General features: G+C 41.4%; 1 long non-coding RNA gene across 1 annotated transcript in view; it reads left to right on the top strand.

Annotated features, from left to right (window-relative positions):
* Window positions 1-12: 12 nt before the first annotated feature.
* LOC109392030 (uncharacterized) overlaps window positions 13-20,816 on the top strand; it is a 93,517-nt gene continuing 72,713 nt past the window's right edge. The window contains exon 1 of the long non-coding RNA XR_002125981.1: window positions 13-741. This is a non-coding gene — a long non-coding RNA (uncharacterized LOC109392030). The remainder of the gene's footprint in view (window positions 742-20,816) is intronic.

Raw genomic sequence — 20,816 nt, 5'->3', positions numbered from 1 at the left:
CCCCCCCCAACGCCCTGCACCCCTTCCCACCCGCAGTTCAGCGGCTCTGGGGAGTCCAGGGCAGCTGGCTCTGCGAGTGCCTGCCCGACGCCCGCCGGTGCCTGTGCGCGCGCCCCTTCCTGCGCCCGCTGGTTCCTGCGCCCTGTTCTCCCAAGCTCCCTACTGCGTCCAGCTCCCACTCGCGTCCCTGCCCCTCTCCTGAGGCCCCCACTCTCTCCTGCGCTCCGATCCCTTCTGTGCCCTTTCTGCCTCCTGCGTTCGGCTCCCTCCTGCGCCCCCCGCTCCCCTGGCATCCCCCCAGTGCCCAGATTTCCTGCGGAGCGGAGCGAGCGCTCCCTTTAGCGGGGAGGGAACCTCGGTGTTCTCCCAGCGCCAGGACAGCTTGGACAGTCTGTCCGCTGGGGCTGGAGGAGTTTGGCTAAGCGATTGTTTCTCGGATTGGGCAGCCTAGCAGAGTGTGTGTAAAACCCTTTCCTGGTCAAGGAGGGGACCCAGCCAGCCTGCGTCCTGCCAGCTCAGGGGATCGGAAGCGGGTGTCAGTGGTTAGAGGAAACTTTCCAGCAGCGCGCCTTGCTAAAAGAGCAAACAACGCATCTGTCAGGAACGCTCTCGGGGCGCTATTCTTGCAAGGAGTTTCTGTTGTACCGGTGCAGTAGGTGCAGAAAGGAAGCTAAGGTTGGTGCATCTGACAGCTAGTGCTGAGGACCAGTTGGACACTCCCCAGTCTCAGCTAATGAATATGTGAGTATATTGCAACAATGTGTGTGGATACTATAAAGAGGGAGGCTTAAAGAAACAAATGTTTAGACATAGAGTAGTAAGTGACACTGCGGTGAAGAAAGAACACATTTAATTACGTTTCAGACTTTTCCCATTCAGTAATAACACCTGCATTTTGTGTTTTTTTTACTGACATAGTTTTATAATTTGAGCTGGGTCAATACAAACAGAAAAGTACTGTTAGTTATGGTTGATGTAATGAACTGAGATTTCAGATTTGTTGGTTGGCTTGGTTTTTCTCCTTTGTCCAAGTTCCCAGATTTTCAAAACTCTAGGATTAGTTTTGGAGGGATGAGAGAAGAAAATACGTAAATACTCAAGAGGATTAAAATCGGATAGCAGTTAAAATTATCTCAGTGGTTTTCTGAATTGGCAAATGAATCAGTTTGAAATTAGTGAGTTGTGTGCCCAGCTGTCTGTGGATAATATGTGGGGACAAACAGACAGGATAGCCACCTACTGGACTGCAAGCCCCCTCTCAAATTAAGGTCTTCAGCTCAGCCTTGAAAATAAAAAGCCTTTCATTGAATCCTTCAGAAGTAAACAGCTTCTCATTACCCATTTAAGGGTGCATGAAAATGTTATATAATGCTCACGCATCTTTCTAGCATTTGGACCAAACTCATTCTTACCTTGCAGAGAGATTGACTTCCACAGCAACCCAAGTCAAGAGTAAAAGCAATGTTTATTCAGTTTATCAAGTCAAGCAGTTTTAACCACCTTCTCTTATGTAAATCTGAACATATACATTTGTTTTAGGCCCAGAGTTGATAATCAGAGTGTTGGGGGTGGTGGTGATTTATCTATTTATTCGCCCCTGCCCTAGGACTTGTCAGCCTATTTCTGCCAAACTGGAGAGGTTGAGGAAGGGGGAGGAAGAAAGAGGGAAGAAGAAGTTGTACCCTAAGTTAAATGTAACCTCTGGAGAGCCTTAGTGACCCAAGTCACTGCCAACCTGTCTCCCCCTCTGGCTTCTTTCTGTACCCCCTAACCCCCCACCCGCCCTCAAGGGGTAGTCTCAAAATAGCCAAGGGATTGGAAAGAGTTGAATTTGACACCTCCCAGGAAAGGGGTTCTGAGTGCTGGGCTAGGGGTGAGGTATAGGGAATGTGGAGAGGGGGCTCTGTATTGGTGCCATCTTTCTGTCAAGTGGTGTTATTGGAATAGTGTGTGCCAAGCTCAAGTGCCCCTGAAGGAGGAAGGGACTGCATTTCTGTCAGCAATAAGGCCAGAACTTGGTTGTAGAGGTTCAGCGCAGAAGCCCAGATGCCAACACCTTTACTGTGTCTATAAAGATGTATGTATTTGTATACATTATGTATCCATACATGGATTTGTATACATATGTGTAAACATGCCATGTATAAAGAATTGTCGAAAAACTCCCCTGAAACTTACCCCCCTGCTCATTCAAGCTTCTCTGAATTTCTGGATAAAAAATTCATTAAATCATAAATATTCAAAACCAGAAGGTTATTTTAATAGGAGTTCCACTAGAGGGCTGCAGGCATAAAGGGATTCCAGAATTCTTGGGGCTTTCCTTCAGTCGTGTTGATGGAAAAGTTTGGAATAGTCCAGGTTCAACTAGAGTTAGCTTTCTTTGAAAAGAAAATGTTCTCAGATCTCCTTTAATTCCTACATTTGTGGCACTCTTTTTTTTTTTGGCTATTTTTGAGCTAACACTTTTAGTTCTTAGATAAGGATACAAGATCAAGAAGTAAAGGTCTGATACATCCATTTATACAGGTATTACAGGTTGCAAGTTCAAAATGAATAATTTCTCCATTCCCCACTCACAACCATTAAAATGAATCACTTCTTAGGAACCCATGGATTTGACAGCATTTTAGAAAATGATGGAAAGCTCCAACAATAAATGCTAATCAGCACCCCTGAGAGCTAGTGGGCTTCTTCCTCAATATTTCCTGCCCCCACCTCTACCCTTCCCATCCCACTATCATCATTTCACACCTGAACTTGGCATGTGTTCTTCTTGATCTCCAAGTGTCTAATCCTCCCTGCTCCATTTAATTTGGCATACCATACCAAAGTCATATTTCTAAAATGCTGCTTTGACCAAGATGCTTTTCTGTTCAAAAACCTTAACTCCTCAATTTGGCATTCAGAGACTTCCACAGTCCAGTTCCAAATAGTCTTATAGCCTTTCCAGCACTACCTTGGACTAGAACTTTCCATGTCACTCTAACCTACAGTTCTGTATTTCCCTCTCCCCTGTATATCTAATCTCTATCTTGTCTCCCCCCCCCTCACACACACACACACACACACACACACGTACTTTCATTGGGTTCCTCCCATCAAGAACCTCCTCCTCCGTCTCTGCCTCAGTGGATTCAGCCTTCACGATCTGGCTACCTTTTTTATTTTACAGTTATTTCTGCCCACTCAGTTCTGGAAATGATTTCTTCTTTCGCTACCTGCAGTAGTTACTCTGGTAATTGCATTTCACATGTCAACAATATTTTGTCTTTTGACATCTGTCATATTATTTAATTTTTATGTTTTTTAATTTTTAGAATTTTAAAAGGTTTTTCCTTTTTTTTATATGAATTGAAGGATCACTGAGAGCCAGGACTATCCTGTACATTTTTATATCTCCCATGTTTACTAACATTTACTTAATATTCATTAACATTAAGCTTTGATTCATATTTAATGTCTAATTTATTAAAATATGCTCACATTTACTAGTATGAGAAATGATTGAGTGGTTTTAGAGTTACAATCTTACCTCATGCTTAGAATTTACATTAACAATTTATATTCCTGTAGCCTAGTCAGTATTTCCACATAAGCATTTCAAAATACTCTACAAATACAAGGTAGGCTCATGAGATAAATTTATACCTACTCAGTAGTGAATATAGTGGGACATAGGTAGGGGTTTTTCCAAAGGGGCCATGTCACTCTATAGCCATAGAAAGCACTACTTAATCTTCATACATATTCAAGGTAAGTAACCTACTTTTTAAGCTTTCATTAATGACACTATATATCCGGGATTTCTGCCCTGGGAGGATAGCTGATGCCTTGAACCTGGTTTCAAGTTTTAGATTAAATTGAAGATCCACACAGCAGTGGTTAATTGGTACCCAAACCCACCTATGCTTGCAAGACATTTGCTTGGTGAAGACATTTCCACTTTTGAGTTGACTTTCCTAGAAAATGAGATCAAAATAAAAGGATAGTCTAACTAGACAGCTGCTGGCAGGTAGGCCAAAGGAAATCTGGAGGGAACTTTCAAGTAAAGCCCCAGTAAATGTATCAAATCTGCAAGTAAAGCAAGATTGCCTCAAGGCTGATAATCGGTGGTGGGGCTTGTTCATCAGAGCTCAAGTGAGTATTTCTGAGTAAAGATACACAACTTTTCATATAAGTCAATACTACTGCTGAAACAGTCACCCAGAACTAAATAACCAAAGAACGGTCTGTACCCCCTGGCTGGTACTTAAGGTCATATTCTGGTTTTGCAGCCACAGTTTACACAGGGACAGGCAACTCCATCCGTTATGATAAGAAGGAGCACAGAGGACAGGGGTAGAATCACAGGAACGTGTGGACTACTTGGAAACTTCCTCCATCTTTGCCTCCTCCTCCTCTTCCTGGTGTGTCTAACGAGTACATTGAACAATGCTAGAGCCAATAATAATATTTTTCAAAATTTGGATGTGTTGGAAAGTGTTCAGACCTGGGAGGCAGAAGATCAACGTTTGTGTCCTGGCTTTGTCACTTTTCAGTTTGACCTTCAGCAGTGGCTTCCTCTTTAGAATGAGCTCACCACTCGCTCCCTCCCAGGGTTGTGCTCAAATTATCAATCAATGAGGCGATGTATATGAAAGCTTCTTGAAATCTCATCTAGAACCATATATTTGTAATGCATAAACTGCTGTCTTACCCAATCATCGCGACATTTCAAACCATGACAGGTGTCAGGATTTGCTTTCATGAGAAGAATCAGTTCACTGAAATAAGCTTCTCTTGAATCAGTTTGACTCCTTTCTCACACTAGATATTACTGTGACTCAGAGGCTGATAACAGTGAACTATTTTAAAAAGCTTTAACCTTTGACAAATATTTTAAAGAAACTTTTATTCCCCCCCCCTCCCCGACACACACACACACACACACACACACACACTTTTTTTTGGTGCCTTTCCTTAATAGGTACCCTATTCTGTTTTTTAAAAAGTATTTGTTTACAGGATTCTCTCAAATAGATTCCTTTCAAGTATTTCAACAGTGACATAGTAGCAGCAGAAAAAGGATTCCCACCCCCCCAGTTAACTATTTAGTGCCATGAGTAGGAACTTAAAAAAAAAAGGGCAGTACAATATAAAACTTAAGCCAACTTTCAAAGATTCTGTTTTGATTTCATTGTATAATGAATACAAATTGATTGACCATCAGCTGAAATCGTACCTTAAAGTGCCAGTGGCGGTAGGAACAGTGTCACTACACGTGATAGGGGTTGTCCTTCGACTTGCTCAAGCCCAGAGCTTGTAATGACAACAAGCTGTGCTGATTATTGAAAGCTCTAGGTTTTATTTATTAGCGAAGACTCTGGAACAGGCTTACTGTGTTCCAGATAAAGCAATCGTGGTGTAAAAAAGCTGAGGCGTCTGTAGCAACAAAAATCCCCCAAGCCCTTGTTTTAAGTTTCTGAAGGGGAGAAATGATGCCTTTGAAACAGTGTAGCTACCATTTATTCTGGCTCTATGTAGTTGGTACTTCATACATTCCAGTGCAGTAGAGGAAGCATTTAACAGCTTACGCTCAGTAGATTCTCTACAATAAAAGAAGACCTTGTGTATTCCATTCATCCATGGAAGATGGAGTCTGGACCGTCCCACTGAATGCAATTGCCAAAGGGAACCAGTGGGAAAAGCTGGTTGTCTGCTCTGCCTCTGGGTGACAGAACAAATCATTCACATTTCTTCCTTTTCACTCACTACTTTGAGGAGACCAAACAGATACCTTCTTCTATATGTTTTTCCACTTGTTGGTATTGTATAGATATCGTTGTTGTTAACTTATTATTTACTTACTGTGTAAAAGCTCACCCAGACCCTTCAATAAACAGAGCTCTCTGAAGGGCAGAGTCTGAAGACACTAGTGAGACAGTATTTGTTTCTTTGGTTATGATAACCACTGTGGTCGAGCGTCTTGCTTTGAAAATAAATATCATACCTTTGACATGACATTTATTTTTCATAACGTCTCAGCTCTGCAGCTTCTTGAATAAAACCTGCCAGAGACCTTTATTCTGTGATAGCTTTCTGTTTCCAGAGCATTATCCCTTAATTAAATGTTAAGAGGGCAACGGCCTTCTTTGCAGGCTTCTTCTAAACATAAATTACTTTTCACACTGGTGGAGAAATGGTTGCATTTTTCCTTCCTATTTTAATGTGGAGAAACTGGAGCGGAAGGAGAGAGACATTCTTAAGGTTTCAAGGAAAGGGAGTTCTTGACTTTTCTGCCTCCTGAGCTAACCTTCAATTACTAGAACCTGGATCCTTAAGATTTTGGGCCCACCTATTACTACTTGTCAGCATAATTAAATTCCATGATATATTTGGGGGCTTGGAGGAGGTCATGGAGTAATTTTGTTAAGTAAGTAGCTCCGAACAAGTGAAGAGATTCTATCATACAAAGTTTATTTGTATTTTTTCAACTGGTATAAATATAAGAGAGCTAGAAGAATAGTCACATTTATCTACACAGATGAAATTCTCATTGTTAGTACATTTCTGTGTGAATTTTCAGAAGTGCCACAGAAGCCTAACTTTGAAGACAAAAGAACACCAAAGAAAAGCCAAGCAATTAAGTAATTTGGTTTTTTTTGTTTTGTGTTTTTAAATTTGTAACTGGAAAAAGATTTCACAGAAGACCCTTACTGAGAATCAAAGGCCCAAAACTTGTGACAAATTTGGGGATTTTATGTAAGAGCCAAAATGAAGCTGTTTGGGAGTTTCGAATGGAAAATTAAAGAGCAAGCTCTACTTGCTTTGTCATTTCTGCATCCTAACATGCATTGTTCCAAACCAGGTAATTAAGTTATATATAATACATATTAAGCTTTGAGGCTTTCTGAAAAGCCTGGGAAATGCATTAGAGTGGTATTGGGATAGGCCTGAAAATAGTGTTTTTTCTTATTCTGAAAACATCTAAAGTGATGATTTTACTGTGACTTGTCAGCATTTCCATCCCACTTCCTACCTTTCCTCTCTCCTGCTGCCAGGCACTCTGTAAGCAGGCATTTTTGACATTTCCCCCTATTACTAATTAATAGAGATTAGATGCCTTTTCATAGCTCTGTCTTGAGGATAATGATCTTGGTAAAAAATTCCCACACACATATACTCATATGTATACTTTCCATAAGTACTCATCTGGGAGATGACTTTGAATAAAAGTAATTTATTAAGCAACTTAAAAACCCATAATTAACCTTGAAAAAACTAATAATCAGTATTTTATAGCATAACCAGTATTGATGGGAGATTTTGAACATACACCTGGCCTGTGCATTTTTGCGTTAGGTGCTTTCTATTACATAATTTCAAATTATGGCACTTTAGCAAGATCACACTAATTTTAGTAATTAGCTTTGACATTTACCTCCCTATACATACTGTCATGATTAAGAATGCAGGCTCTGCAGTCAGAGTGCCTGGGTTAAAATCCAGGTTCTGCCAGTTAGTGGCTGAATGACTCATGGAGAACAAGTTATTCGAACACTGCTGGCCTCTACTTCATCATCCCTTAAAGGGAACACAGTCACACACTGCTTAATGATGGGGATACAAATGCATAGTTAGGCGGTTTCATCGTTGTGTGAACATCATACAGGGCACTTATGCAAACCTAGATGGGACAGCCTATCCCTGTAATTGTGTGTGCTATACTTTTAGACGACTGGCAACACAGTAGGTTTGTTCACACCAGCATCACCACAGACACTTCAAGTGTTGTGTTATGTCGTTGCAACAGCCGATGTCACTAAGCAGTAGGAATCTCGTTAGCTCCGTCCTACAGCAGGTCCTTGAATCATGTAGTGTAGTTCAACAGCATTTCATAATAACATTAATGAAAAAACAAAAATAGATTCTTGGCTGGGCCACTGTCTATATGGAGTCGGCCCCTTCTCCCCATGTCTGCGTGGGTCTCCTCCAGGGACTCCCGCTGCCTCCACACCCCAGAGATGTGCAGGTGAGGTGAACGGGAGTGTCTGAACTGTCCCAGCGTGAGTATGTGTGAATGTGCATGCGAATGTCCCTGCGATGGAAGGGTGGCCTGTCCAGGCTGGGTCCCTCTTTGTTCCCTGAGCTGCAGGGGGAGACTCCACCCACCTGTGACCCTGAACTGGAATAAGTGGGTTGGAAAATCATTATCTGACTTGTTTTTGTTAATCTTCTTTAATGTATGTGTAGCTCACATTTCTTTCAGTGTTGAGTATTAGACGTGTTTTGGCTCTTTATTTAGAAGTTTGGTGATGTTTTTGTGATGGGAAATATGCCCTAGGAATGTAACTCTTGTCTCTATACCCATTAGCCTGTGGTAAAATTGGTATTGTTACATTGTTTCACTTGAAGTTGCAGTTTCCAAGAGCCTGTCAACGACATGAAGTGAAGACTTTCTCTAGTTTTATGGGACCACCGTCTTATGTGTCGTCCATCATTGACTGAAGTGTCAATATTTGACGCCTGACTATAATAATCATAACTATCTCAGAGGTGTTTGGGGGGGATTTGATAAGATAAGGCATAGAATGCATTTGGTATAGTGCTTGGCTCATCGTAAGTATTTAATAAACATTAGCCTTTCTTTTTTCTTTCTTTCTTCCCCCCCCCCTTTTTTAAATACCACCGCCACCACCGATGGGGGCATAAAGCAGTAAAAAAAATCTTCATGCTATACAAAATCAAGGGTGGCTAAGCAGCCAGCTTCCAAACAGCGGAAATTGAACAATTGAATGAATGTTCTTTTTAAAAGTGAGAGGATGTAATAAAGAATCTAACTTGGTAAATACTTTTTTGAATACAAAGGCAAGTTTATTTTTTGTGGTCATTTAATCTGATTATTGTTCTGTTTGAGGAATTAAAATTTCCCAAGCTGACTTTACATCATGGAAAGGTCATTCCAGAGAGTTCTACCCTATGGTATAACCATATCCCAAATAAATGAAGCAACAACAATGACAAAACAAAGCCCCACTGGGCTCTTAATAGAGAAGCTTATTTCCGAGCTATAATTGATCCAAGCTGCTGCTTTTTATGGTATAAATTCATAACATCTCAAGGAGGCCAGAAGAATCTCTTGTGACCTGCTTGGTGTCAATTAGCACAACACTTAAGTTATCCAGAGTACAAGGGCCTGACCACCTCAGCCTCTGAGAAGAGAGGCAAGAAGTAGACAACCAACAAGTTCTCCAAGTCCATGCGGTTTAATCCCTAGGAGAGTCTTTCAGACCCTCACTTGGAGCTATTAATTTTATTTCAGAAACAGTTTCAATGTCTTCTTTGTCCAGTTTCCATTCTTTCGTAACAGATTAGGAGATGCAGATTGAAGTGGAGGGAAAGTCTGGGAACTTTATATTAGGGGGGAAAAAAACAGGGAAACCAGTGGTGCCATTGATTGCAGAGACAAAGTGTTCTGTGCCTTGCAGTCATGGATGGTCCTGTGTCACTAAGAAAGGTTTCGATTATGTTCACTGTCCTCAGCTTAAGAATAAGGAGTGTGCATGTTAGGAACATTTTTTTTATTAAAAAAGTAATAGTAGTATGAAAATTTGGGAACTTTTTATTTTCCAGGACACTTCATTATTGAGAAAGCAAATTTATATGGACTATTTCAGTCTCCAATGGTGCTGGATCAATAAGGTGTGAATTAGTTGGTGTCTTCCAAAGGCTATGAGGAAAGGATTTGTTTCAGTCCTCTCTCCTTGGCTTGTAGATAGCAGGTTTTCCCTCTGTGCATATCTATCTGTATGTCCAAATTCCTCCTTTTTATAAGGACACTAGTATTGGATCACGACCTGCCTTAATGACCTCATTTTATTTTGATTGCTTCTGTCAGGACCCTATCTCCAAATAAGGTCACATTCTGAGGTACCGGAAGCTAGGACTCCAACATATATTTTGAGAGGGACACATTTCAACCCATAACAAGGTGTTACTCTATGTAATAAAGCTTGCCACCTTATGCATATTCTTTAGTCAGATGTCACTCATACCTGCTATGTTTGTAATAGGTCTTCTGGGCGTATCTCATACTAAAGATGGCTCCCCAAATAAATGGCATCCAGACCCTGAGAACAGTCAGGTTTGTAGTAGGGTTGCCATCTGTCACGAAGTTGTGAATGCCACAGGCTGATTGTGGTCAGATCAAGCTCCCATGTGTGTTGAGTAAGTAGCCTGGGTCTTAGCATGGGGAGGGGAGGGGAGAGTGTAAGGCGTATTTCTGTTAGGTATGTGCCTAATGTACATACCTAACATACTGCTGTTTTATAGCTTTCATTACAAACCAAGAAACGCACGTTTCCTTGCAATTGGAATAGAAAAATTCAGGTTCACTTTAATAATTCAGAAGCAAGGAGAAAAATCTGCCAATCCACTTGGTTGTTGTGTAGATCACTTCTCAGCAGGTTGCTTTGAAATTGTGTAGACATACTCAGAGTTGCTCTTCAGGGCTGCATCATGCCTGTTATTCTTTCTGAGCTAGAATTCATGTAACAGACAGCAAATAACTGGGTAGGAGAGGTACAGGAAACTTTTATAGCTGAAGAACAAAGCTGGCCTTTGAGGCAAGACAAAACCAGGTACTCACTCATATAGAATCCATTGAAAAACAGGATGTTTATGACCTTGAAGAAATGATTTTGATTGAGAGGGTGATTGATATCCTAAAATATTGGCTAGCAGAGGTTTGACTAAGAAATCACTACCTTCAATAGACCGATTTAGATTTATTATGGGTCTGAAGCTCATCAACAGCCTAGTTTTGTGTATTCTTGACTTGTATATAAAATTGTCCTTTGTTGATACTGATGACAGAGCTAATAATATTTTAACCTGTACATGGCCATGGACCAAATGAGCCTGACTTTTATGTCAACCCCGCTCCCCCCAAATCCCACCTGATTAGGGTCCAAGAACTCAACCTGGTGACTTGCCTTGCAAATTGACATTAGGAATGGTTCACAGCTGTCCTGGATAACTGTGGAACCAGAGGCCAAAGTTGGGAAAATCCAAGAATCTCTCTAACCTAACATGGCATTGTGTGTGCAGTGATGCCAACTCCTCCTCACAGATAGATCTGCGTGTGTGCTTTGTAAACAGCATGACTGTCGATGTACATGGAACTAATTATTTTTAAATGTCACATCTAAGTGTTTTTAATGGCGAGGTTAGTTCAGTAGAACAATCTTATATAAGCTGGTACTTAAAGAAAAGCTCAAATCTGTTGGTCTGAGTATTGTTCAGTCATGTTTGTGCAGCTGTATTTTTAACTTAATTTATGATGAGCAAATAGTGTTTTTGAACTCCAAAGCTATGTTTCTATACTTCCCTTTGCTTTATTTTCTTCTCAATTTCCTTCAGAACCTATTACCAAGACATTTCTTTGGAAATTTCACAATGCTTCCATGCAAGTAAGCAGCATCTATCAGAAAGCACCAAAACAAATTACCAAAGTTAATAGACTCAGAGGACATATGCGTTCTTTCCAATGCAGCATACTAGAAACATAGATCTATGACACATCCTCTCTTTTTCTTGTTTCTTTCTATTTTTATTGAAAACATTGTTTGTGGCCATGTAAAACCTCTGGCAACACTTCTGACTGACAAAGAATCTTTACATTTTTGCCAGTTGAAGTATCATCATTGTCATAGTCTGAATAGCAATGTCCAGCTGTAAAAAACCCCTTGCCATGGGATATAGAACAATAAGTCTGTATGAAAGACACAGACCCTGTTCTCACAAAGTTTACCTTTGGAGGGTTTCTTTTCTTAGTGGCATTGATGAATAATTGGTAAATATAGTTTTATATATTTAAAGTGTACAATGTGATGATTGGATATACATGTAATTGCAGTATGATTACCCAGATCGAGGTAATGGACAACCATCACCTCATATCGTTAACATTGTCAACTCTTTTTTCAGTGTGAGTGAATTCTCCACAATTTTCAAGTCCACAATACCGTATCATTAACTATAATCACTACATTGTACATTAGATCCTGAGAACCTAGTTTCTTGTGACTGGAAATGTCTACCCTTTGACCTGCATCACTCCATTTCCGCATTTCCCCAGCCCCCTTGGCAACCATTGTTCTTTTCTCTGTTTCTATGAAATGGGTTCTTGTTGTGTTTTGTTTTTAGAGTCTACATATAAGTGATACCGTACAGTAGTTGTCTTTCCCTGTCTGGCTTATTTCACTTAGCATAATGCCCTCCAGATTCATCCATCTGGTCGCAAGTGGCAGGATTTCCTTCTTTTTTTTAGAGCTGAGTAACATTCCATTGTGTAAATATCCCACATTTGGTATATGGACATTTAGGCTGTTTTCATACCTTGGCTGTTGTGGATAATGCCACAATGAACATGGGTGTGCAATATCTCTTCAAAATACTGATTTCAGTTCCTTCGGATACATACCCAGGAGTGGGATTCCTGGATCATATGGTAGTTTGATGTTTAATTGTTTGAGAAACCTCCATACTGTTTTCCGTAGTGGCTGCACCAATCTGCATTCCCATCAACAGTGCACAAGGGTTCCCTTTTCTCCACATCCTCACCAGTACTTGTTGTGTCTTATCTTTTTTACAATAGCCATTCTAACAGGTGTGAGGTGATATCTGGTTGTGGTTTTTTTTTCCTCATTGCATTTCCCTGATGATTAGTAATGGATGTCACATTCTCTTTCAAAACCCACGTGTCAACCTCAGACACTATGCTAAGCGTGTCATTTAAAATTTCTCATTTACTTTTTGTAATATTCTTGGCAGGTAATATTTTTACTTTATAAAGAAGGAAATTGAGGCTGAGAGAAGTTGAGTGGTTTGCCCAAAGTTTCACAAGTAGTAAATGCAGCACAGGACTTCCAACCCCGGTCTGTTTGACTCTCAAGCCAGAACTTTTCACCACTCTACAGTGAGGCCTCGTTTATTTTGTGTCCTGTGTTGGAACAGCTTATTTTTTTTTAAACTAAGATCTGAATTCAATTGATATAAAAGATCTTAAGTGATTACTACACTATAATATCATATGAACTTTTTTCTTTCCTTATCTTTTATTAAAAATGTCATTTGTAAGGATGTTTTCCATGAACGCTTAGGGCTGGTCTTCCAAGAGTTACCAAATTCTGCCTGTCTGCCATTTTCCCTCTTCTCCTGTTACTGTGTCAAGTCCGCTTCTCAACTTTCTGCACAGTCAACAATATTACCCTTGGAAAGCCTTCAAGATTGTGCCCCAACTTTCTGTGACCAATAGGTGAAACTAACCAATAATTGGGGGCCACACCACAAGAAACAGCATTGGCATGAATTGAGGATGCTCCCCAGGGGCTCCCTCGCCTCTCATGGGCCCCACGCAGCAAGCCAGCCTTCAGTGCTTCTCAAGCATGGGTCCAGTATGGAGCCTGTGTCCCCTGAATTCCATAAGACATAAGCCAGACTCTTCAAACGATTCTCTTAAAGACCCCTGTTTGGTTTGAGGGGGTGGAAAGGAGTCATAGCACTCTCTCAACTCTGCAAAGAACCCAGAAAACCACCTAAGCCTCTGATAGATAAAGATGCTCATGGTGAGGCTCAGCCCCTGGGCTGTTTTGGGGTACCCTCTGCAGTGTCTGCCCCCCTCTTTTGAATGCGTGGGAACCTGGCACTCCTTGTTCTCAGCTTTGGGGACTTGGCCCAGACTGAGGAACCAGGAAAGTCCTACTTTAACATCCGGTGACATATAGATGTAGGAGTTTTTAGCACACAGTTGTAATTAGAACTGCGGTGGAGGAAGAGATGGAAGGGGAAGGATGACTTAGAAGAGCATGTAGTGAAGTGAAGCGGCTGAAAAAGGGGACACTAGCATTTAAAGGCACAAAGGAGGAGAGGAACCCCTACACATAAAAGGCAAAAAAAAAAGAAAAAATCCCAGAATGCCGAGATGAGGTCCTGGAAGGTGAGAGAAAACCTACGGGAAAGTATGACTGAGGAAACAGGGAAAATAATTTCAGGAAAGGGGATGAAATCAAGGACCAAACTCCCTGCTATTTAAAGAGCCCCTGGAAATCAAGACTAGAAGACTGTCAGCTTGACAGAAAGCAGCCAAAGCCCATGAACAGAGAGCTCACAACAAAAGGAAGGCGAATGGCCCCTGAACACCTGAAAAGGTGCTCAACCTGACTCTCAGTAAGGGAATGGTGGGTGAAAACTAGCCTGAGAGCCATTTCTCACCTTTGAGACTGGCAACCATTCTGACAATACGCTGTATTGGCAGGACGGCAGAGAGTGAGCCCCTTCACGCCGTTCTCATCAGAGCGCAGCATGGTTCCACTCGGTGTAGGTGAACCTGGCACTGTCTACCTGAACCACACACGTCGTCGCTCTTGGACACGGATGGTCACTCTGCTCTCCTTGAAACATGTTTTTCATTTGGGATCTAGAACAGCAACTTTCCTGGTTTTCCTCCTAGATCACAGTTCGCCCCTTTTGAACTTCCTTTGCTGGCTAGCCCTCCTCCACCTGGCCTGTAAACATTGGAGCGCTCCGGGCTCAGTCGGGATCCTCCTTAGACAACATCTCATCCAATCCCTTTGCCTGTGTGTGTGTGTGTGAGGGGGGCAGGGGTGTGTGTGTAAAATACCCATCAAGATAAATTCTACCATTTTAAAGTGTATGATGTAGTACATTCACATTGTTGTGCAGCCACAACCTCTGTCGAGCCCCAGAACATTCTCATCGCCCCAAAAGAAAACCCCGCACCTCGTCACAGCAGTCTCTTCTCATCCCCTCTTCTCCCAGCCCCTGGCAACCATTAATCTGCTTTCTGGCTCTATGGATTTGCTGATTCTAAATGTTCCAAATAAATGGAACCATTCACTTAGCATGATGTTTTTGAGGTTCATCTATGCTGAAGCATGTATCAGTAGTTCGTGTCTTTTTATGGCTGAATAATATTCCACTGTGTTTTTCTGTATTTTTTTAAAATCTGTTCCCCATTGACATATTTGGGTCGTTTTTATCATTTGGCTCTTTTCACATAGCTCTGCTATGAATATTTGTGTACAAGCTTTTATAGGGTCTATACCTATGACTGGAATTGCTGGTTCATGTGGTAATTCTATGTATAACTAATCTTTTCAAATAGAAGATCTATAGGCTGATGACCCCCATATCTATATTCCTGGCCTGACTTCTTCCAGCTGTCTACTTCAAATCTCCTTCGACATACTGGTATCTCCAAGTTAACTGTCCAACGCTGAAACTGTTTCTCTCCATTCCCCCTCCAGTCTTCCCAACTCAGGAGGTGCTTAGGAAAGGGCTCTAGGACTCATCCTCAATTCCTCTCTTTCTCCATCTCCCCACACCTAGTCCATCAGCAAGCACTATCAATATTTTCCACGATATTTTCACTTCTCCATTGCTGCTACCTTGGTCCACGCCAGCATCATCTCCCATTATCTCCCATTGTCCTTGCAACAGACACAGCGACTTCCACTCCTGCTCCTGGAGTTCATTCCTCTCCCTGTAGCCAAGGCCATTTTTAAAAAACACATCCATGATCACTTAGCCCCTCTGCTTCAAACGCCTCATTGGCCTCACATTGCAATCAGAATTAACAGCAAACTGGCTTCCCTGGCCTGAGGCTTACGGGAACCTGTGTGCTGGCCCGGTCTCCTTGCCCCTCCTTGCTTCCTGGGCTTTATCACACTGGCCCTTTTGTTCCTTGAACTAGTACCTGCCGCAGGGCTTCGGAACTTGCTGTCCCCACTGTCAGCAACCGCATGGCCAGTTCCTTCTCCCTATTGAGGCTTCCCCGCAAATGTCTCCTCCTTAGAAAGGCCTTGTCTGGCCGCCCCTTCCCCCATAGGCAGCCAACCTCTATCTTACTACACCAAACTATTTTTTTCATTGATGTATCATTGACATATTCACATTATCTGAAATAACCTTATTTATGTGTTTATTTTCAGGCTTGGTGTCATTTTCCCTCCTTTCTAGCTTCTCCCCCAAACATAAGCTGCATAAGGACAGGAATTTTGTTGTCTGTATCTCTGGAATCTAGGACAGTGCCTGACACCTACAAGGCACAGAAAACGTGTTCATTGGGTGCCATTGAAAGAGAAAAGTTCACATCTCATCTGGCCTTAAACAAATCCTCCTGATCCCATTATCACCTCTTACCTCTCCTTATCAACAAACCTCTAGAAGGATAGATCATACTATAAGGAGTCGATCACATTGATTTAGTCATTGTTGCTTCCCTCTAGAACCCTGTGCAATCCAGCTTTGGCTACCATAACTGTTCAATAGTGCTTCCACAAAGATTCCCGGGAACATAGAAAGTCCAAACCCATTGCCCTGTGTACTGTGCCCTTTCTCCACCCTCTGACGCTATTAACCTCGTTCACAGTCAGGAATCTTCCTTTGAAATGTCCTTTCTTGGCGCGAGATGTGGATTGACCAGGGGCATGGTATCCTGGGAATGCACCCTGGAGTCTCTCAGTGGGTTTCGTGCCAGGGGTTTGATTCACACCTGGTGAGCAGGCTGGCTCTTAGCCAGATGGCCCCAGAATAGTTGCAATGGGTCAGTGGCACAAACACCCCATGAAAAATGCAGAGGGAGCTGCTCCAAGCACCTGAAGGGATCCTGACTTCATGCAGGTGGTACGTTGGCAGTGGCGTGCCATGCTGGTACCCAAACGTTAGGGAAGGTGCCACCACCAAAGAGTACTGCTGGGCCTCCTGCCTTTTGTAGCTGTCTCTGGGCTGTAAATTGGTCTTTTCTCTACAAAGTAAGTGGGACACTTTTCTTGTGCCTATGCAGTGTTTTGATCCAGTCCATTGTGTCAAAGGCACACCTGCTGTAGCTAGACTCTTGATGTTCTGCAATAGACCACAGTCCTCTTCCTGCCCCACTCAATACCCACTTTGTATGAGGGGCATGGGTCTTTGGAGTGCCCACCTCTCCCGTCGACCAGCTGCATGACCTTGAGCAAGTTACTGTACACCTTAAGTCCTTTAGCTCCACATCTGAAAATTGAGCAGAATCACTGCGACCTCACAGGGTTGCTGTGAGGACAAAAGGAGAACATGCCGGGAACACTGAACCATCAATGGCTCCCCATTGTCCTCCTGATTGGGTCTGGCATACAGGCCTCCATCCTGTGTTCCTCCATTGCTTCTCAGGACTCTCCACAGTCTCTGCCACCCGCAGCGTGCCAGGTCCTGGGCCTTTGCACAAGCCTTCCACTGCTTATGGGCTTTCTTTTCTGTATTTTCCAAAAAACAAGAAACATTGCTTCTCAAGATCAAGCGTAAAAAACAAGAAACAAACATTAATTTTATACTCAGGAAACACCCTCACCATTAATGTTGTTTTGAACACTGCTTATTTTATTTATTTATTTATTTATTTATTTATTTATTTATTTATTTATTTATTTATTTTTTTATAAGTGGTGAAAAAGCAGTTTATTAGAAGAAAAAGTACATTTCAAAGAAATAGAAGCAGGCCCAATCAGTAGAGGATGGCTTAAGGGCCCATTATTACAAGAGAAATTACACTCCAAAGAATTTGGAGCACGCCAAGCAAAAGAAGCTCAAAAGGCCCATTTTATTATTTTTTTATTTTACTTTTAAAAAATAATTAGAAAATTTTTTTCAGTTACAGTTGACATACAATATTATATTAATTTCAGCTGTACAACAGAGTGATTAGACATTTATATAACTTACAAGGTGATCTCCTCGATAAATCTAGTACCCATCTGACAACATACATAATTATTACAGACTATATTCCTTATGCTATAATTTGCACCCCCGTGACTATTTTGTAACTACTAATTTGTACTTTTTAATTCCGTTTTTTCACCCATCCCCCAACACCTCTCCTATCTGACAACCCTCAAAGTGTTCTCTGTATGAGTTTGTTTTTAATATTTTGTTTGTTCATTTATCTTGATCTCTAGATTCCATATTGAAATCATATGGCATTTGTCTTTCTCTATCTGACACTTCACTCAGCATAATTCCCTCTAGGTCCATCCATATTGTTGCAGATAGCAAAATTTCATTCTTTTTTATGACTGACTAATATTCCATTGTATACATGTAATACCTCTTCTTTTCCATTCGTCTATTGATTGATACCCAGATTTCCTCCATATCTTGGCTAGTGTAAATAATGATGCAATGAATACACGGATGCACATGCCCCTTCAAAGAAGTGTTTTGGGTTTCTTCAGATAAATACCCAGAAGTGGAATTACTGGATCCTTCTTTGTCTCTTGTTATGGCCTTTGTTTTAAAGTCTATTCTGTCTGGTATAAGTATTGCTACTCCAGCTTTTTAAAAATTTTCATTAAATAACTTGTATTCCTTTATTTTCAGTTGGTGTGTGTCTTTCAATCTGAATTGAGTCTCTTGTAGGCAGCATTTGTAAGGGTTTTGTTTCTTAGCCATTCAGCCACCTATGTCTTTTGATTGGAGCATTTAATCCATTTACATTTAATGTAATTGTTGATAGATATATAGTTTTGCCATTTTATTATTTGTATTTTTTATCTTTTTTTTTCCTTCTTCTTCTCCTTAATGAAGTCCCTTTGATATTTCTTGTAATACTGGTTTGATGATGATGAACTCCTTTAGCTTTTCCTTGTTTGGGATACCCTTTATTTGTCCTTTGATTCTAAATGATAGCTTTGCTGGGTAGAGTAAACTTCGTTGTAGGTCCTTACTTTTCATCACTTTGAATATTTCATGCCATTCTCTTCTGGTCGGTAAAGTTTCTGTTGAGAAATCTGATAACAGTTTTATCTGAGCTCCCTTGTAGGTAAATAACTGCTTTTCTCTTGCTGCATTTAAGATTCTTTCTTTGTCTTTAAGCTTTGGCATTTTAATTATGATGTGTCTTGCTGTGGGACTCTGGGTTCATCTTGTTTGGGACTCTCTGAGCTTCTTGGGCTTGTAGGTCTATTTCCTTCACCAGGTTGGGGAAGTTTTCTGTCATTATTTTTTCAAATAGGTTTTTAATTCCTTGTTTTCACTCTTTTCCTTCTGGTACCCCTATGATGTGAATGTTGATACACTTGATGTTGTGCCAAAGGCTTTTTAAACTATCCTCATTTTTTTGGATTCTTTTTTCTTTCTACTGTTCTGTTAGGGTGTTTTCTGATACCTTATCTTCTAAATCACTGATTTGATCCTCTGCTTCATCTAATCTACTGTTGATTCCCTGTAATATATTCTTCATTTCCATTAGTGTATTATTTATTTCTGACTGGTTCTTTTTTATGTCTTTTATGTCCATTTTTGCGTTTCTTATCTCTTTGATAAAGTTCTCACTGAGATAATTGAGCATCCTTATAACTAGTGTTTTTAACTCTGTGTCTGGTAGATTGCTTGTCCCCATTTTGTTTAGTTCTTTTTCTGGAGCTTTGTTCTGCTCTTTCACTTGGGACATGTTTCTTTGTCTCCCCATTTTGGCTGCCTCCCTGTGTTTGTTTTTATGTATTAGATAGTGCTGCTATGTCTCCTGGTTTTAGTATAGTGGACTTATGCACTAGATGTCCTGTTGGGCTCAGTGGCACAGCCTCCCTGGTCACTCGAGCTGGGTGCTGCAGGTGTTTCTCATGTGGGTTGTGTGTGCCCTCCTGTTGTAGTTGAGCCTTGGTTGCTGTTTGCACATCAATGGAAGGGATTGACCCTCGGACTGATTGGTTGTAAGGACTGGCTGTTTCTACAGTGAAGGAGCTGTTGTGCAGGGGCTGACCCTATAGAGCAGGATTTGTGTTAGTAGGACTGTGGTGCCTGCCCTTTGGGTATGTCATCCATGGAGGCAGCCGATTGGTGCTGCCACTCAATCCAAAGCTGGCCACGAAGGATGCCAGCCTTGGGGCTTCCTGGGAGGGGCTCTGTCACAGGCCAAGTTCAGCTAAAGCCTGTGCCCTGCCTGGGGTCACCTGGAATGAGCCACAGAGCAATTCGTGGATGGCAACCACCAATGCTGGGCTTGAAGGTGCCTGGAAGAGGCTAAGCTGCAAACCAAGGCCAGCTGTCCACTCTTATTTTAAAAGTCATGTTCCCCATAAACTCTTTCTTGATCAACTGTCATCTGTGGTTGCTCAGGCCTTTGAATCACCACTGAATTTTTTAGACCTCTCCTAGAGCTCATAGTATTGGGTCTTAGAGTACACAGTCAAGTATGTATGGAGATATAATACAAACACACAACCAATTGTTATAGAAATCAAAATTGTAAACTCTTTGAGGGCAGATCCTCGTTTTCTACTCATCTGGGTATTTCCAGTGTGGTGACTGGTGATTATCACACTGCCTTGCTCGTGGTTTCAATAAATATTTGTTTAATTGAATTGTTAACCAATGCATGTAAGGACAAGCAGGATTCGCATGCCTTGCCTCTTATGAATAGAATAAAAATAACTCATGTAATTCATCAGATTAACTGATAAAAAATGTTTTGTTCTTTTGCCTAGAGAGAGGGCTATAAAGAGATCATTCAGAAGCTTTTCTTTTCTAAATCCAGCAGTTTAATGCCACTCCAATGGATGAATAACAGCAGCAATTATAATGATATATCAGCTCATGTCTATCTTTTGCTTTTTCACCTATGAAAGATACTTGAAGTACTTTACAAAGGTCAGATCCCATGAGAGGATGGGGTGCTACCTCACTCCCTGCCTCACGGAACAGTAATGGCGGATGAATGTCCATCCCCGTAAACAGTTTTCACTCTTAAGTTTGCAATCATTTACCCTGCTGTGGGGGATTTC

This window comes from Hipposideros armiger, unplaced genomic scaffold (genome assembly GCF_001890085.2).
Source record: "Hipposideros armiger isolate ML-2016 unplaced genomic scaffold, ASM189008v1 scaffold_311, whole genome shotgun sequence".
NCBI classification, from domain to species: domain Eukaryota; kingdom Metazoa; phylum Chordata; class Mammalia; order Chiroptera; family Hipposideridae; genus Hipposideros; species Hipposideros armiger.
The sequence above is the reverse complement of the archived record's forward strand: the minus strand, read 5'-3'. Positions and strand labels throughout refer to the sequence as shown.